Source organism: Lissotriton vulgaris, chromosome 4_1, assembly GCF_964263255.1.
Source record: "Lissotriton vulgaris chromosome 4_1, aLisVul1.2, whole genome shotgun sequence".
Classification (NCBI taxonomy): Eukaryota; Metazoa; Chordata; class Amphibia; order Caudata; family Salamandridae; genus Lissotriton; species Lissotriton vulgaris.
The window spans coordinates 1248650360-1248667993 of NC_141691.1; the positions used below are offsets into that span (position 1 = coordinate 1248650360).

General features: G+C 43.6%; 1 protein-coding gene across 1 annotated transcript in view; it reads left to right on the plus strand.

Moving 5' to 3' along the window:
- RTTN (rotatin) overlaps nucleotides 1–17634 on the plus strand; it is a 1129552-nt gene that overhangs the window by 221273 nt on the left and 890645 nt on the right. The gene's annotated exons all lie outside the window — the stretch shown is intronic.

A 17634-nucleotide genomic window follows, 5' to 3' on the forward strand; every position in this document is an offset into this window, starting at 1 on the left:
GAGTGTGTACAGTTAAGGAAATGTGGTCCTTACTAAACTCAAGCTTTGGCACATGATTCAGCAAAGATCCACCCTTTTCCTGCCTCCTTTAGCTCAGATTTAGATTCAGTTTTCTCCTCTGGACAATATAGGCTGTGCTTTTCCTAAATATTGAAATTCCCAGCATTTATAGACTTATGTACTGTACTCTTTGGCCCATATGTTTGCAGCAGTTTTATGTCCAGGTGACTCGGGTTGAAGGATTGTGAAGGGCAGACACTTGCTGCTTTTGGTTCTTGCAGCCACTTATGACTTGAACTTTGTTTCCTGGAATTGGATTGACCATAGATTCATATATTTTTAATTCTTCTCCGCTGGTGTGTTAAGTCACTAGAGCTTGTTATGTCCCTGTAGCTCACACAAGAAGCCTGCCAGCTAGCCGCTGCTGTTACTGTGGTGGTCCTGGGTTGAATGAGCAGGTCCAAGCTTCCTTTCTCAGGTAGCAGGGCAGTCCATCCAGAGACAGGGCAGCAGAGCAGCCCTTCTGAGTCTTCTACTGGTGCAAAAAGTGAACCGGTGAGCTGTTCAGGAGGTCCAATCTTTTGCCTGGTGCCAGCCTTTAAAGTGAGGTGGGGGGAGTGACTCCTAACCTCTGTTTCTGGAAATTTCTTTGCTTGCCCTGCCTGGGCTCCAAGCCGTCTAGGGTGACAACAGACTGGTGTCAAGTTCCTTAGTGTGTGTGCTGGAAGCAGTCCTTTGAAATGTAAGAGTGGCAGGGAACAGCTTTTTCCCAACCATCCTGCCCACACCAAGTTCACCTTTGTCTCACTGTCTGGGAGGAATACACAAAGGTCAACGGCTACGTTAATCCCAGTCATGAGACCCAGGATACTTGCAGAAGGCACAACTGAGTAGGACAAAAAATTACAACTTACTAAAAATGGCATCTTCAGAACTGTTACTTAAAATCAGACTTTACCATTAAAGAGTGTTTTACATTACAATTCATTTTAATTTAAACATAATTTTCCTATCTGCTCCCAAGCTAAAGTTAAGTAGCCCAATGTTATCCCATAGGGAAAATAGTCCCTGCAACATTGAAAAATTACTTTAGGAGTTTTTCACTACCAGGAGATTAAAGTCAAACCCACTTGTCATGCTTTTTACATACAATGAAACCTGCCCTATGAGCCTTTAGGGCCTACTTTATGGATGACTTACTTAAAAGAAAGGTTTATGCCTGGCTGAGGTTTACTTTGCCAGGTCGAAATGGCTGTTTAAAACTGCATTATAGGCTGCAGTTGCAGGCCTGAGACATATTTTGAAAGGGCACTGGTTGGTGGCACAATGAGTGCTGCAGCCTACAAGGGTTTATTGGGTTTCCCCTGCCTTGAACAGCAGGCACACTAGTAGCATTTTATTAACAGGCCCTGGGTTTGTGGAATACCATTCATGTGGAACTTAAAATTAATTGTGCCTATTAGGAGTAGACTAATTGTACCATGTTTTAGGGAGGGTGCATAAGCACTTTAGCACTGGCTAGCAGTGGTAAAGTTTAGAGTCCTAAAGCAGAATTCAGCAAAATATGACGGGCAAGGGCAAAACGTTAGCAGGACTACCCCCCAATGGTGTCAAGGCTAACAGTTGTCAACACCATTCCTGAGTTTCTTCAGTCCAATTGACTTCTTTCTTTCCTCTATCTCTTGAGGGGACATGCACCTTGTTTTCACATTTTTGCAATACTGTTTCCTTTCTCCCTGTTCTCTTGCTCAAATACTGTCCATACTAGCCCATTCAGCGGAAGTCAAAGGCAACAGCTCCTGGAGTGCAGCCTCAGAAGACTATCCAGATGCCAGGAAACCTGAAGTGGAAGGAACATCTGGCACTGGCAAAGGTGGCTGATAATAGGCCTCAGCATCACAGGACAACACAGCAGATGTAACCGCAAAGGATGCACAAGCTGATTTATACCAGGAGATTGAGACAATTGCGTAATAAGGCACAGGTTGAGTGCACACTTAAAAGAGCACTGCACTCTCTGAACCCACATGGGCCGGAAGGACAGAGACCCGTTCTTGTTCAGTTCCTATAATAAAGACTCTCCAAAAATACTGTATCATGCATTCACTACACGGAGGGACTTGTGACAGTTGCATTGCCATTAGACCTTGTCGCCGATCATCCATTGCAGAGCAAAATAATGGAATCAAAATAGCAACTAGAAGGAATAACACAATCAGAATGTCTCCAAAAATGCTTGAAAACATCTAATGTAAAAAAGAAACAGTAACTCCAAACACAGTCTGAAACTTAGATACAAATCTAGACCCAGTCTCTTTAAAAACGTGTACCACTCCAGCGGTGTTAGAAGCATTGAAAATATAGTGTATAAGTTTAACAAAGTGCTGTGGTAATTGAGTGCGTAAAAGTGATTATATTTCACACAAGGAACATGCTACTCTGAAATCAAATGTTTCTCGAGCAGATATTAGAACCACATTGTTGGACCTGGGGTCTCCAGATCACATGGGTAGCCTGGCGCAGTATAGGAAGGTCAAACCAAAAGGCAAAAGTGTTAAGCTTGTGTCACACCCTTACAGTAACCTAGCATCCATCCATTAAAAAATGACACTACACCACTTCTTTTTAGGAAAATAAGAGCTGTTTTATAAAAATAATTCTCCGGTTAATTCATTATGCCAGTCCAGAATTGTTTAAGTACGTTTAGCACATCCACCTTTGATTACCTGCATTATTAAGCATACAACATTACATTTAGTTCCAGCACTAGGTGTTCTAGGAGAGAATGAATTCAGTAAACTACTTAATGCTTTATATGTCAGGCAATACTTTTTGTGTCTCAAATCAACCTTGGCAGGGAAACATCCTACTTCACTTTAAAGGAACAATTTTACACATTACTACCATCCGGAGACCATCTATGAATCTCCTTTCTAGTAACAGTAGATTATGCCAGGACACAGCAGTAAACAGTATAGTTCATTCCAGGTAAATTAAGAACAGGCATCAATTTACATCTAAAACAGGCAGTAGAACTGGTCATGTGAGTTGTTCTAACTTTTGGTTTAGCTTTAGAGGAAAGCCAGCATTAGTTCTAGATCTGGTAAATCTCAATATAATGGTCCCGTCATTTGAGCTCCCTTGGCTACTCAACAGAGTTTACCCAGATTCCAAAGACCAGACCGCCCGTTAGGCCCTAAATCGATCTCTCTGGGCTTATGTCCCGCACCAGCCCCCGGACCCCTGCTTACTTGTGGCCTTAGGCAATTCGTTTTAGTTCAGTCGTCCCAGGCAGCTGGAAGGAATTGGGCCGCACCTTCAGCTTAAAGGAGGAGCATCCACTCCCCCGCACACATGGCCGTCTCACACACTGGGCCTGCGCGGGGAGGGAATGCTCTTTTTTTTTTTTTTTAAACAATTTTTTATTGAAGTTCTTTGGATTCTTAAAAATCTGAACCGATATATACAATGTCAAAAATCAAGAACAAGGCATCTATAAAGTAACATTACATGCAGAATACAAACAAACTAGAATAAATTGAAATAAAAATCAAAAAAAATAACAAAAATAATAATAAACATTATAGGGCGACTTTTTACCAAGCAAAAACAGATCCATAGTTACTCAAAAAACGAATCCCAAGTCTTTTCAAATTTCCTCAACCCTCCTATCCGTTTTGCATATAAAAATTCACTTCTTCTAACATTTCTTATCTTTTGCAGCCATGCTTGGAGCGACGGGACCTGAGTTGATCTCCAATTTTGCAGTATTAACGACCTTGCTACAGCCATTGCAATATATAGCAATTTGACGGTTTGATCATCAATTTCCAATTCGAGATCATACCCATAGAGCATCAACTTTTCATTATATAAAATCTGAATCTTACAATCAGTTTGTAGAAACTTAAATAACTCATTCCAAAAGGGTACAATTTTAGGGCAGTTAACTATGGTGTGAGACCAATTAGCAGGGGAAAAGTGCTGGCATCTAAAACAATTGGCAGATGTGTTAACGTACATTTTTGAGATAGCGGCTGGTGTATAATATAGCAGCCATTTATTAAAAAATAACATTCTTCTCCAATTAGCCCCCCGTAACACTTTGAAGTTTAACTCATTTAACGTTTTCCAAACATTTACAGAGAGAACATGATATTCTTGATCTTGCCATTTTTTAATAGCTTTCGGGGTGACATCTATCTCAATTTGAAGAGCTAAACAGCGTTTCCATTCCCCTGGTTTCTTGGACCTCACGACCACAAACAAATCTTCCCATAGCTGATTCTGTAAACTAAGATTGCCTGGGTCCAGCTGTTCCAGCATTTTATAAATCAGAATATAAGAACCTATTAGCAGATAATTCCCCTGAATCAATAGTTGCATCTCGCACGGCTTTATCCAGACTCCATCCCTTATGAAATCTGATAAATTGTTAAAACCTCGATGATTCCATTGCATAACAATATCTGAACTTATTTTAGTTTCTGTGTATTTGAAGACATATTTCAGAGGAGTTTTAGAGTTGAAGCGTGGAAGGGAATATCTTTTGAGGATAGCATCCCGTCGTTTAAAGAACCAGTTCATGATCTTATATCGAACTAATTTTGGAGATTTCGGAATTTGCAAAACGAAGGGAGTCTGGGTATCATTGCAGATAAGGTCAAAGAAGAAATTAATAAATAAACTAGGTCTTTGCGCTCCAATCTTAAAACGCTCTAGATATTGTGCAAAATATGCACTATAATAATCTTTAATGTTCGGTAGAGATAGCCCACCCTGTTTTGTATCTGTATAGAGAGTACTTAATGCTAGTCTAGCTGTTTTTTTTGCCCAGATGAAACCAGAAAATAAAGATTCTACCTTTGAAAAGAAGGCTGCAGGAAGAAAACATGGAATAGCTGCAAACAAAAAATTAAACAGTGGAAGCACGGACATCTTAATCAGGGCCACCCGTCCCAAGATTGATAATGGCAGAGAACTCCACCTAGTAAACATTAAATGTATTTTCCGCAAAAGAGGTTCAAAATTAAGTATATATAAATCTGCGACCGAAGCCGAAAAGAAAATTCCTAAATATCTTTTTGGCCTTGGATTGATACATCCGAGTAACTCTGGGTGAACATTAAGATCCTTCCCTCCACAGACTAAAATTTCGGTTTTTCTTTTATTAATCCTATAGCCTCCTAAGGTTTCGAATTCCTCAAAGAGTTTTAAGGCGGAGACCTGAGATTTCATATCTGGTCTAATTAGCAGCATGATATCGTCTGCGCACATTTTAATTTTGGCCATAGTAGGAACAGGAGGGACTATATCTAGAGAATTACGATTTGCTATGGCTAAAGGCTCAATAAAAAAAGCAAAAAGAGTGGGGGATAAAGGACAGCCTTGTCGAGTCCCTCGCTGAACTAAGACTGTACCTACTAAAGCCGAATTAACAATTATCTTAGCTTTAGCACCCGTGTACAAATTTTGAATTAAATTAATAATCTGTGTGGGAATGCCAAATTGTGTCAAAATAACAAAAAGTGTGTTCCAAACCACCAAATCAAAAGCTTTTTCTGCATCAAACAATAAAATTAAAGCAGGGATCTTCTTCATCTCAAAATAATCTAAGGCTTCTACTAAAAAATGAGTGTTCGTTGCAAGTTGGCGGCTTGCAATGAATCCATTCTGATCTGGATGTATAAGATCCGCAGCCGCCATGGAGTTAAATCGCAAGGAGAGCAGTTTTGTTGTAATCTTATAATCAGTATTGAGTAAGGTAATGGGCCTATATGAATTGGGGTCTTTACGATCTTTGCCTTTTTTAGGAAAGCTAACCACCGAGCCTTCCGTAAACGAGTTAGGAACTTGGCCCCCCTTTAACAGAGAATTTAGCAACTGAAGTAGTAAGCCCGACAGGGAGTCATAGAAAACCTTAAAAAATTCGGCTGGCAGGCCATCCGGCCCACAGGCCTTGCCCATTGGTAAATTTTTGACTACTAGTTCCAACTCCGCGTTAATGAAAGGAGCTGACATTCCTTCCTGATCCTCTTGTGCTAGAGATGGTATTTCGTATTTATTTAGAAAGGTCCTGAGTTTAACTGCATCTATATCTTGGTGTTGAGTATATATCTTTTGATAATGTGACAACATTATATTACCTATTGCAGCAGTTTGTGAGGTCTCTGTGTGTGTAGTCGGACATTTTAACAGATGAATCTTATTCGCAGCCACTTGTTCTTTAGCTTGCCAAGCCAAGAGTTTACCCGTGAAATTACTTTCCTCATATATCTTCTGAGATTGTTTTAGAAACTGTTCCTCACTCTGTTTATAAAAGTTTGTACTGAGTTCACGTTTGGCTTCATTCAACTTGCTTTTCACTGTATTTGAGAGATCAGATTGGCGTAATAGAGTTAAGGTAGCGATTCTATGATATAGTTGATCTCTTACTTGCTTAACAGCACGCCATTCTGAAGCATCCTTACTAATTATAATGCCGCGAATGAAAGCTTTCAGTGAATCCCATACAATATCCAGAGGGGCAGTATCTAGATTACGTGTAATAAAGTCTGAGATCTCCACTTTTAATGTTTTAATCCACTGCTCATCCTGTAAATATGTCTTATTGAATATCCATCTTTTAGGAGTTTTTTCCACTTCTCCAGCCCCAAATTCAATCACTAACATAGCATGATCAGAGAACCCATTATGCATCAACTTTTGAAAGGAAAACTCTAATTTCGTGGATGCTAAAAAGAAATCAATTCGAGATGAGGATTTATGTCTCCCTGACCAAAAGGTGAACTCTTTTTTTTGAGGATTATCTAAGCGCCAAGGGTCACAGAGATCTAATGTAACTATATTTTGGCTTATAGATCTTCGTGATTTAGGCTTAAGTTGTTTTTTAGTGAGCACAGTTGAATCCAATTTTACATCCATCAGAATATTGAAGTCTCCTCCAATCACAATATCCCCCCTAATCATGTAGAGTGATTGAAATAATTCATCGTACTTCTGACTCGAATCATCCACTGGGGCATAAAAAGAGACAAAAGTAATAGGCTTACATCTGCCACTCACCACGCATGACACCCAGCACCATCGTCCCTCCCTATCTTCCTCAGTTTGAAGAATCTCAATATCCAAATTACGATTTAAAAAAATGGCCACTCCTCGAAGAGATTCTGTGGCACATGAAAACCCTCGATACGATGCCCAAGTTTTAAACATAGAAAAATTCTCTATTTTTGTATCCGGAATATGGGTTTCTTGCAACATAACAATAGATGGATTCTCCGTTCTGATCCAGGACTCAATAGCCCGCATTTTTTTCCTATTATTCAGTCCGTTAACATTAAACGAAATTATCTTTAAACCTCTACTAGTCATTGTAAAGAAAGTACTTCATACTTTTTAGCATAAATAATTCGTTCATTATCACCCTTAAGCCACTCTTCCAAAAACTTACGGCCTCGACCAAAGAAACTTCAATATTTTCATTTTTTCTCCCCCCCCTCACCCTTACCTTGTGGCCCTGCTCTCTCCCTACCTCTCCTTTCCACGCTAGCCACCCGGTACTAACCCCTATCTTGGAGGTGCCTTGTGATTGCACCTCTTACCCCGCGATATCCTTATTCCTCCCTACCCCTCCATCACCCCTAACCATGTAAGTACATAAGAGAACACACAATTTAAGCTGACAAGCTGATATTTAAACTAATATCATATTAACCCTGTGATATCTTATCCAAAAGTCCCCTTGCTTCATCCACCTCCGTGAACATATAGAATTTACCCTTCACCAACACTTTTAATTTAGATTGCTGTGCAATCATTGCTTGCGCGCCTTTATCTTTAAACAACTGCAGTATCTTGACAAATTCTTTCCTGCGTCTTGCAGCAGCGGCTGACATATCTGAGAAAATCCTACATTTAGTAGTGGGATTCACCGCAAATTGTCTTTTCCTAAATGCCACAGAAAGAATAGTCTCTTTAACGCGCACATCAGCAAAGTTCACAAGAATAGTTCGGGGATACGTAGAGTTGAGGGGCTGATGAGCAGGAACTCTGTGTGCACGAGTAATAGTCAAGTCTCCTTTAAACTCAGGAATGACCTCATGAAGAAAGAATGAAGTGAGCCACTGTTTCATATCGGACCCCTCAATATTCTCCGGAACCCCTACAATTCTCAGATTTGACCTTCTGTTATAATTTTCCAAATCATCGAGTTTGGATTCCAGAGCTTTTGAGATTTTTGATACACTTGCGGTGACCTTCTTTACTTCTGCTAGATTCCCTTCTAGTCCCGTAATTCTGGTTTCTGCCTCTTGAAGACGAGCAGGAAATAAGGTCATTAAATTTTCCATTTTGTCCAACCGTTGATTAATCACTATGAGTTCCGCTTTCTGAGATTGCTTCATCTCCCTTACTTCACTTAAGATCAGATTAAGCATATCTTTTACTGATATCTGAAAGTCACCAGTGGCGTCTGATTCAATCTCAGAAGATTCTTGTACATTAGGAACATCCGCAAAGCACAAGTTTGGTTGAGCCGGGGCCAAACTGGGTTGCGGGCCAACTGCTGCTACGTGTTCGGTAGTGATTAAAGAACCGATTGGGTCCATCATCAATTCTGCGTTTAGTGCTGCTGAGGTACTATTGGCAGATACCACAGATTTCTTTTCAAATAAAGGAAACTGTTTAGTGATTTTCGCAGTTTTTGACTCTCCAGAAGTTTTTGTTTCTTTCAAGTTTTGCAAGTCTTTCAGTTTGGGGTCCTTGATAGAAGATATCGCATCCTTCGGTTCTGGACCTGCAATCCCCGACTTGTCCACTAAATTATCTGAATCCATATCCAAGGTGGGTGCTTCCAAAACTAACATACCACCTGGCCTCTCAACACAGATCTGCGGGGCATGAATGGATATAATTTCCGGAGACTCCTCTTCCCCCTCACCCGAGTTCTCTGAGTTCTCCACAGAAGAGGGCCCTTTATCTCCTACCCGACCAGAAGATTTAGCCGCATCCTCGCCGTCTTTAATTTGTTGGCGGCGCGCTCTCGCTTTAGCACGGGCTGTTAGCTGTTTCCCCATTTCAATTTGCCGAGGGCTCGAGCAGCTCTGCAAGTCTGAACTCCAAATTAATCCAATCCACGCTGTGGTTGAAGTTTTAGCTTATACCCAGTTGCGTTGGTGGGGTAACCTCTGCTGAGGTCAGGGAGTCAAGGGTCAGGGATTTTTATATGCTTTAGCTGACTTTACCCTGTGGAGAGTAGTTGACCAGTCTATAATAGCCTGCCAATAGATTGTCTACCCAGCAAGTAAACAATCCGCCTTAAGCCTTAAGGCATCACAGCTCAATAGTGCTATAAATTGCCTACGTTTGCATAAAGTTCCAGAAATGGCCCCCACTGACCTGCTTATCCGCCGATCGAGCCGAGCGTTTTACCAACACTTTCTCCAGCAAATGCCTAAATGCGTGGCATTTCGTCAGTGTCCCGAAGTCCAAAATGCTTTTTACAAACTACCGCCGTCAATGATGCATTAATCCGGGGCGCTGCAACAATGTTGCCGCCGTCAGCCGTCAGCCGCCATCAGCCTCATGGAAGGGGGAGGAGTCTCGGGACGGAACAGGACATCCGAGCGCTACGCGAGTGCGTGGAGCTCCAGCGTAACGGTCCGCCTCTTGACGACGCAGCCGCCTAAGCTGTGGCCCGACCGAACGTCGAGGCCACCACTTTGCTTCCTTGCGGGCCGCGCTCCTCTGGGCCTGCGCGGGAAATCAGCGGCCGCACTGCCGCGCCGCCGACAGGATCCTCTTCAGTCCTGCGCGTTGTCAGGGACGCTTCTCCGTCGCTCCGCCTTCTTTGCGCTGCCGTCAGGCTCCACCTCAGACCTGCGCGGTACCAGGGACACTTCTCCGTTGTTCCGCCTCTTCTGCTCCGCCGAGCCCTCCTCCTCGTCTGCGCTGCAGTCGGACGCCTCAGCCACCGCCTCTAATCCCGACACTGTGAGTCGGCTAATTACCCCACTTCAGCGGGTCCTCGCTTCACCTGCCCCCGAAAGGAGAGAAGAAGAGGCGACCTCGGTGCAGCGCCTCTGCTCACAGGTAGGAGGGGTCAAGCCAGGGCAGGAGTGAGCTCGTAAAGGAGTCAGAGGGGAGAAAGGGGATCGGACTCTCCCAGTCTCCCCCAGAGGTTGTCAAAAGTCCTCAATCAGCTCTTCCTCCCGATGGGGTAATTCAACTGATCGATCCGCTTGATGTGAGTCCAGCAGTCTCCCGTGACCATCCGGTGAGAGTGTCAGTCCTTCTCTTTTTACTACAAGGACTCTCAGTCAGAGTTCAAAAGGAGGAAAGTTGTTCGGGTAGGGTCAGATCTATGGCCTGAACGGGGGAAATGACATAATTAAGGGAGCAGCCCTCCAGGGAAGTCAACCCTTACAATGTTCTAAGCCCCCTCCTCTGTCACCACAGCCTGCACTCCCACCAACTCCCTGCTGCACAAAATGGCCTCCAAGGTTCTGTCCTTTTATACCCTAGGTCCAGTTCACTAGAAGGGGCCGGAAGGTTCTAGATTCCTCCCAATGTAATCCTATGGCTCAGGTCCCTGAGGTGAGCAGTTATGGCAGTTACTGGCCACCATTTTGTGTAGCTAAACCTGCCCTAGAAAAGGAGGGATTTAAAGGCCTATGAGGAGCTATAGGGTCAAGGAGTACCTAACCCCTCTGGACAACACCTAAAAATTCCAGTGGACATCAAAATGAAAAGATTGAGGGGCAAAAAGGGGACAAAAATAAATAAATAATTAGGAGGGACCACCCAAAGGGCGGACAGGTCTAACACACATCTTTTTCAAACAATAAGGCTTTCAGTCTGCTTAAGCAGTCAAAGGTATTTTAAGCAACAGGGACCTTCGCCCACAAAGTAACTTCCCTGATAGAATGTATCAGAGGAATTAAGATATTTATGCAGCAAGTCACAATCTTGGAAACCGTGACTACAGAAGGGTCTGAAAAGTTTTCAGCGCTCCATCCATCATCTCCTTGTGTTTGCTTTGTTCTTCCTAAGTTGGCAGGGTATGCCCAGACGTGGGTCCCTTGCTCACTTAGCCACTGGATTCAAGCTAGCCTGGCTGATGAGGGGTATTACCCCGAAACCGGTCCCAGGATGCTTGTTTACGGTTCAGCAAAGATCTGGCTTGGCAGTTAGGGCTGGACTGTTCCCATTAGGAACATAGTCAATACTGATTTGCGTATGGCTGGGTCTGAACTGGGGTGGCGAAGTGAGCTAAAGAACAATGATGGATTCAACCAAGATCTGTGACTGTGGGTGAGTGTATTAAATGTTTCAGCGCTCCGTCCATCATCTCCTTGTGTTTGCTTTGTATTTAAATGTTGAGCATTCCTTAAGCCAAGATACATAGTCTATTGTACTGTTGGTTTAGAAAAATAATTTGGCGAGGGATCAGACAACCCCCAAATAAAGTATCAGTGCCCTGGATCTGCCAGAGGCGTGTAACCTTACACATTTTAGATCAATATTGTCCCTCCAATGTTTATAACCCTTCAGGGACAGTTGTGAAATAAATGAGTCAGAATAATTCAACTTTGTTTGTGTGAGTATATTTTTCTTTGGTGGAAAAGGCGTAAACATAAAAATATGAAGCTGTTTCTGTTGGAACATGATCTTAAAAATAAGAAAACATCTTTAAATATGTTTTAGAACTACCCACAGGTGGTGTCAGGTAGTGTTACCACTGTGTATAATTATAAAGAGAACATGGTGTACCAGCTCTGAGTAAATAATGAGGTGCATAATAATGGTAACAAAACATTTTTCCATAGTTTGCAGAATTCAAACACAAATCCTCATTTTCCAATACTGTGTGGTTCTAATATCATATTAGGAACAGTCATAACATCCCATTAATCCGAAATAGAACATGTCGTAATAACATCATCCATAGCAACTTTAAAAACATACAGAATCTGCAATGTTTCTGTAGGACTGAAAATGTCGTAGGGGACTTTATCGCAAATGATACCATCATGGACAGGGAATGCAGTAATGTTCACAAGAGACATGTCTCTTTGCCCTTATGTGATGGGAAATGGTTTGTAAGCACCTCAGCAACTAGTTCAGGAGAAATACGATCAGGTAGATAGTGTCCATTCAATAAGACGGTAACAAATCCAATCTAGAGGAAGAGGGAAAAAAATGAAAGAAAAATCCAACAGGAGGACCATGGAGGAATCGGATAAGTCTGTTTCCGCCAAAAGAACAGTGCAAGCACACCACAAAAAGGAGGTATGCAAAGAGCCTGAAGAAAAATCCTCTATCTTGACAAAGAAACCAGAAACAGTATGAGTAAAAACAGACACTTCATTACGCATAGGAGGCACCTCCAAAGGTGGTTGATTATATATAATTTCATAACAAGGAGCAGCAGTCGAAAACAGCAAACTCAAGTTAGAAACACATCCTGTGGTTTCATCATTACCTAGCACAATTGAAAGTTCAGCCTCTGAAGACGCAGCCTAGCAATAGAAAGATTCGGACTACTTAGTGCATGTAGAGGGGTTTCGTGCAGGGTAGGGAGAGGTGACAAGGAAGTACCCAGAAACCCCTGTGGCCTACTATGGAGAACTGACCACATGGTGTAACTTGATCAAATGAATGGAAACTTGTTTTGTCTGTTTACAACCAGCAAGCAGTTTTAAAATCACATTTCCAGTACCTTCAGCGCAAGGACAGGTACCAGTGCACGGTAGGACAGGCCACACTCTTTTTGTCTGCAATCTTCTCTCGGACTAGATCCAACTTTAGGAATCCAGCCAGAAACCATTTGTTGCTCCTTCACTTCGTCAGTGACAGAACGTTTAGAAAATTAAATTTGAGTGCTCACTTTGGAAGTCGTCTAAGAAAGTGAAACGTCATTGGTGTCAAAGGGCACATGTGTTACCACTGTGCTAGAGTAATCAAGATCTGGAACAAGCATTTGAACTCCAAACAATACCTCTTAGGGAGTCCAGCCACCCAACGACCGTCTAGGCAGATTATTTAACGCTGTTTGGACACGATCCAGGTAAAGGATCCAACTACGACCAGAACCAATACTCTAGCTGTTAAGGACTGCTTTAAGTCTCGATTCTTCCATTCCAATATCGAATTTTCCTCAGGATTAGGGGTGAAATAATGCACAGCAACACCCAGCGTTCCCTTAGCATCCCTGAATACCTTAGAGGCAAATGCCGGTCCCTAGTCCGAGTGAAATGCTGAGAACCAATACTCCAGCTGTTAAGGACTGCTTTAAGTCTCGATTCTTCCATTCCACTATCGAATTTTCCTCAGGATTAGGGGTGAAATAATGCACAGCAACACCCAGCGTTCCTTTAGCATCCCGGAATACCTTAGAGGCAAATGCTGGTCCCTAGTCCGAGTGAAATGCTGCCACTGCATTTGTACCAATAAAGACTAGCAAATCTTTAATAATAGTTTGATTGCCAGCCGATCGCTGTGGCCACACCCATAGAAATCGAAAACCAGAATCAACAGCCACTAAGATATATTTGAAGGCACCATCTGAATGAAGTGGCCCGCAGTGATCTAAATAGACACATTGTAATGGCTTATTTAAAACCACAAGAGGTGACAGCGGTGGGTGTTCAACTGTGGAACTTTTAATTTGTGGACAAATGTCACAGCAAAGGACACATGATGCACTGGGCCAGGGACAGACTGATTTGCATATAGCCAGGTTCTGAGCTGGGATGGGGCAGTGAGATAAATAACGGTGATGGATCAAGCCCTGATCTTTGGACTGGGTAAGAGTGGTCTGCTCAATTCAGACACTCTGTTCATCACCACCCCCTTTTGTAAATCGATTTTGGCCACTATAGGTGTGGCAGGGTATACTCAGACATGAGTCCCTTTCTCACTGCTCCATCAGGATTCAAGCAAGCCGGGCCGAAGAGGCTGAAATGCCAGAAACCGGTCCCCGGTAGCTTGTCTCCTTTCTGGTAAAGAATTGGCTTGGTAGTTTAGTCTGCCCTGTTCCCATGATGCACTGGGCCAGGGACAGACTGATTTGCATATAGCCAGGTTCTGAGCTGGGATGGGGCAGTGAGATAAATAACGGTGATGGATCAAGCCCTGATCTTTGGACTGGGTAAGAGTGGTCTGCTCAATTCAGACACTCTGTTCATCACCACCCCCTTTTGTAAATCGATTTTGGCCACTATAGGTGTGGCAGGGTATACTCAGACATGAGTCCCTTTCTCACTGCTCCATCAGGATTCAAGCAAGCCGGGCCGAAGAGGCTGAAATGCCAGAAACCGGTCCCCGGTAGCTTGTCTCCTTTCTGGTAAAGAATTGGCTTGGTAGTTTAGTCTGCCCTGTTCCCATGATGCACTGGGCCAGGGACAGACTGATTTGCATATAGCCAGGTTCTGAGCTGGGATGGGGCAGTGAGATAAATAACGGTGATGGATCAAGCCCTGATCTTTGGACTGGGTAAGAGTGGTCTGCTCAATTCAGACACTCTGTTCATCACCACCCCCTTTTGTAAATCGACATTTTTTAAGTCAGTTCATAAAGACCTAGCCACCAGTAGCGTTTATGTAATAAAGACACTGTAGCCAATCCCTCATGATCAGCTATTATTAACTCGAACCTGTTGTCCCGGTTAGTTATCACTTGATCACCCAACCCATGTTTGCAGGCAAAGGTAACGTTTTGAGGAGACGGTAGATAGGAGTTTTTTGCGGAATAGGCTTTAGGTTGGGGTTGTCACTAGCCGAGGCAGTGACCGCAGCCATGATGTCATCATGTAGCCTCGTATATGGCCGCGTAACCTCAGCTACTAATACAGTGTGAACAGCCACCTTGGCAGCTTCATCAGCCAATGAATTCCCCGCAATGTGTATACCAACACGTTATTGACTCAATGTATGATCACGTGAGTCTGTGGCAAAGTATCTTTCAATGCCGCCACTTTGCCCCAAAGAACCTTATGCTTGATAGTGTAACCTTTAGAATTTCTGAATCCACTCAAGCGCCGATAAGGTAAATTATCATTAAAGGACTGGACGCAGTAATAGTAATCACTCACAATAAGTGCTGGGAATTCTTAATCCGTATTCTGCAAATCCAGAGTCAACGCTTTCAATTCAGCCAGCTGAGTGGTACAGTCAGCTAAAATGTCTGTGTATGTTTTTTGTGCCTGAAATACACCACCTTCCATGACACCTTTAACTGCAGTACATGCTGCTGAGTATTTTTACATAGTGCCAGCCACTGGCTGGGCTGTACCATCAGTATAGATTATGAAAACACATTGAAAAAGAGACAACATTTCACTAGACATGTGTATTCTTGTTCATTCTGGATGTATTCCTGTGTTCTCCAAGTATGGTCAAAAACATAATCAGTAGCTGTTAAGGAAGTAGCCCCGTGGATCCATCTTGGATGTAATTGTTTTGCGTTAGGAATGGTGGCCTTGGTGAAGGCATTTAAGGCTGGAACATGAGACACCACAATTATGCATTTCTCTTGAACCAATGGACATTCCTTCAGCACAACAGTCTGAACAGCAGTCAATTTTTTTCAGTGGAAGCAAAATGCATTTCCGCAATAGAATATAAATGCGAGTTATGAGCAATCCGCACTGTTTCTCTTTCATTGAATAAAAATATGTATAACTACTGGAACCCACAATAATGCGGGTCACTAAATTAGTAGTGTTAACATAAGTATGTAAGTTTCTGATGGATACATCTGCTTGTGAATTCCTCACCTTATAAATTACCCCTTGCTTAGCATTCCACAGAAACTTGTATCCATAGCTCTTCCACATCAACGTCACAATGGAGCGGTTCTGCTCGCGACCCCGCACAGCCATAAGAAGACCTCGTCAGCATGCTGACGTCAGTTCCCTTTCTTCCACACCGTCAACACATAACTGTTTTTCCAGGGCTCTCCATTTCTGAGAGTTTCATTGTTGCAAGTTCTTCCTGAAATTGTAGCAGTGACGTGGCTGCTCAGATTAAGTCCAGTGTCAAGCCTTGTAGAGTATGTGGGGGTCATATGTCTGTCACTGAACCCCTTGATGATTGTCTTTGGTGCCTTCCGTCGGACTACGACGTTGAAGGGTGTTTGTCGTGTTGACGCATGAATCTGATGGCCCTCAAAGAGTGGGAGGCTAAGCTGGTTATGGCCACGGCGAAGATGCAGAAGAGGTGCCAGAAACGGACGAGTTCGAAGTCTAAATCTCCAATTCCGCACACCTTAAAGTCGTCAAGGAAACACAAGAAAAAGCGACATCATTGTTCCAGACGTCGTTTGTCAAAAGATAAGTCACTGCAGTCGGGGTCCCTGGTACTCCAACGTCAAAGAAAAGATGAAGTCTCACCTTCTCCTTCACCTCAGGTGACTCCGGCGCACTCTCTGGCTTCTAGAGGTTCTCTGGTGTCAGGTAAGTGATGCCTACGTGTCCGGCCACTCCACCCCCAGCTCCAGTGTTTGCGCCGCAACCAGAACCTGTCTTACAGCCTCCTCGAGCTATCCCTGAACCTGCGGTACCAGATCCGTACCCACCATTTTCTGCTCCAGTACGGATCTTTCCCATTTCTTATATGCGATGTTCGGCATGTGTGCCGAAGCAGCTAACCCTACTGGTGCACCGTTTGGCCACATGAGACCGCTGTTGTACTCCCTTGGAGGTTTGCCACCTCAATTCGCACAGGCACCATTCATGCCGATTTCCCCGGGGTGTTGGCCCCTCCTGACGCCGAGGTTCTCGACGCCGGTGCTATCCCTTCAGGGAAGAGGGCAGATGGAGTTTTCTCCAGCACTGCCTGGCTCCGGTCCGGCGCCGTCTCTGCCTCGCCAGGCGCCTTCAGATGATCCTGTGGAGCCTCCATCGACGCCGGTCCCGAAGTCACTGGCGTCGCATCTGGTGATGCTGAGATGAGATGAGATTTAAAAGGGAGGTACAGAGGCTTTAGAAAGCTAGTGGATTGGATACTTCTCCGGAGTGGGAACTCTCTTCTCTGAAAGGCCTTCCATCACAGGAGGTCTCTTCTTACCACTCCATAATAAAGAAGGCAGCTGATCTGCTGGACTTGCAGTTACCGACTGTGGAGCTTAAGCCTAACATCCTGACGGACTTTCTTCACTCTCCTTCATCTGTGACGGAGCCTCTGCTTCCTTTTAATGAGGCTTTGACTGAGCCTATTTTAGAAGTATGGCAGAAGCCAATGACTGCCCCTGCTGTGTCCTGATCGATTGCAAGCATTTACAAGGTAGAGCCTAGGGATCCAGCTTTCCTATCTGCACACCCATCCCCTGAGAGCTTGGTAGTTCAGGCATCATGCTCTACTAAGCAGTCTACAGGCTCTTTCCATATAACACCTAGAGATAGGGAATCTAAGAGGATTGAGCAAGAGTCTAAAAAGTTTTTTTTTCTTCAGCTGGTAAGGCCTAAAAATCCACAAATGCAGCATGTCTGCTGGGACGATACATACACCCTTCGAAGGATTCTGCAAAGGAAGTGATCTCCAGGTTTTCGGAGGACATTCAGGGCCATTTTTCAGAGGTTCTGTCGGACACCCAAGCTGCAGCCCGTCAAGTCATTGATGCAGCAGACTCTGT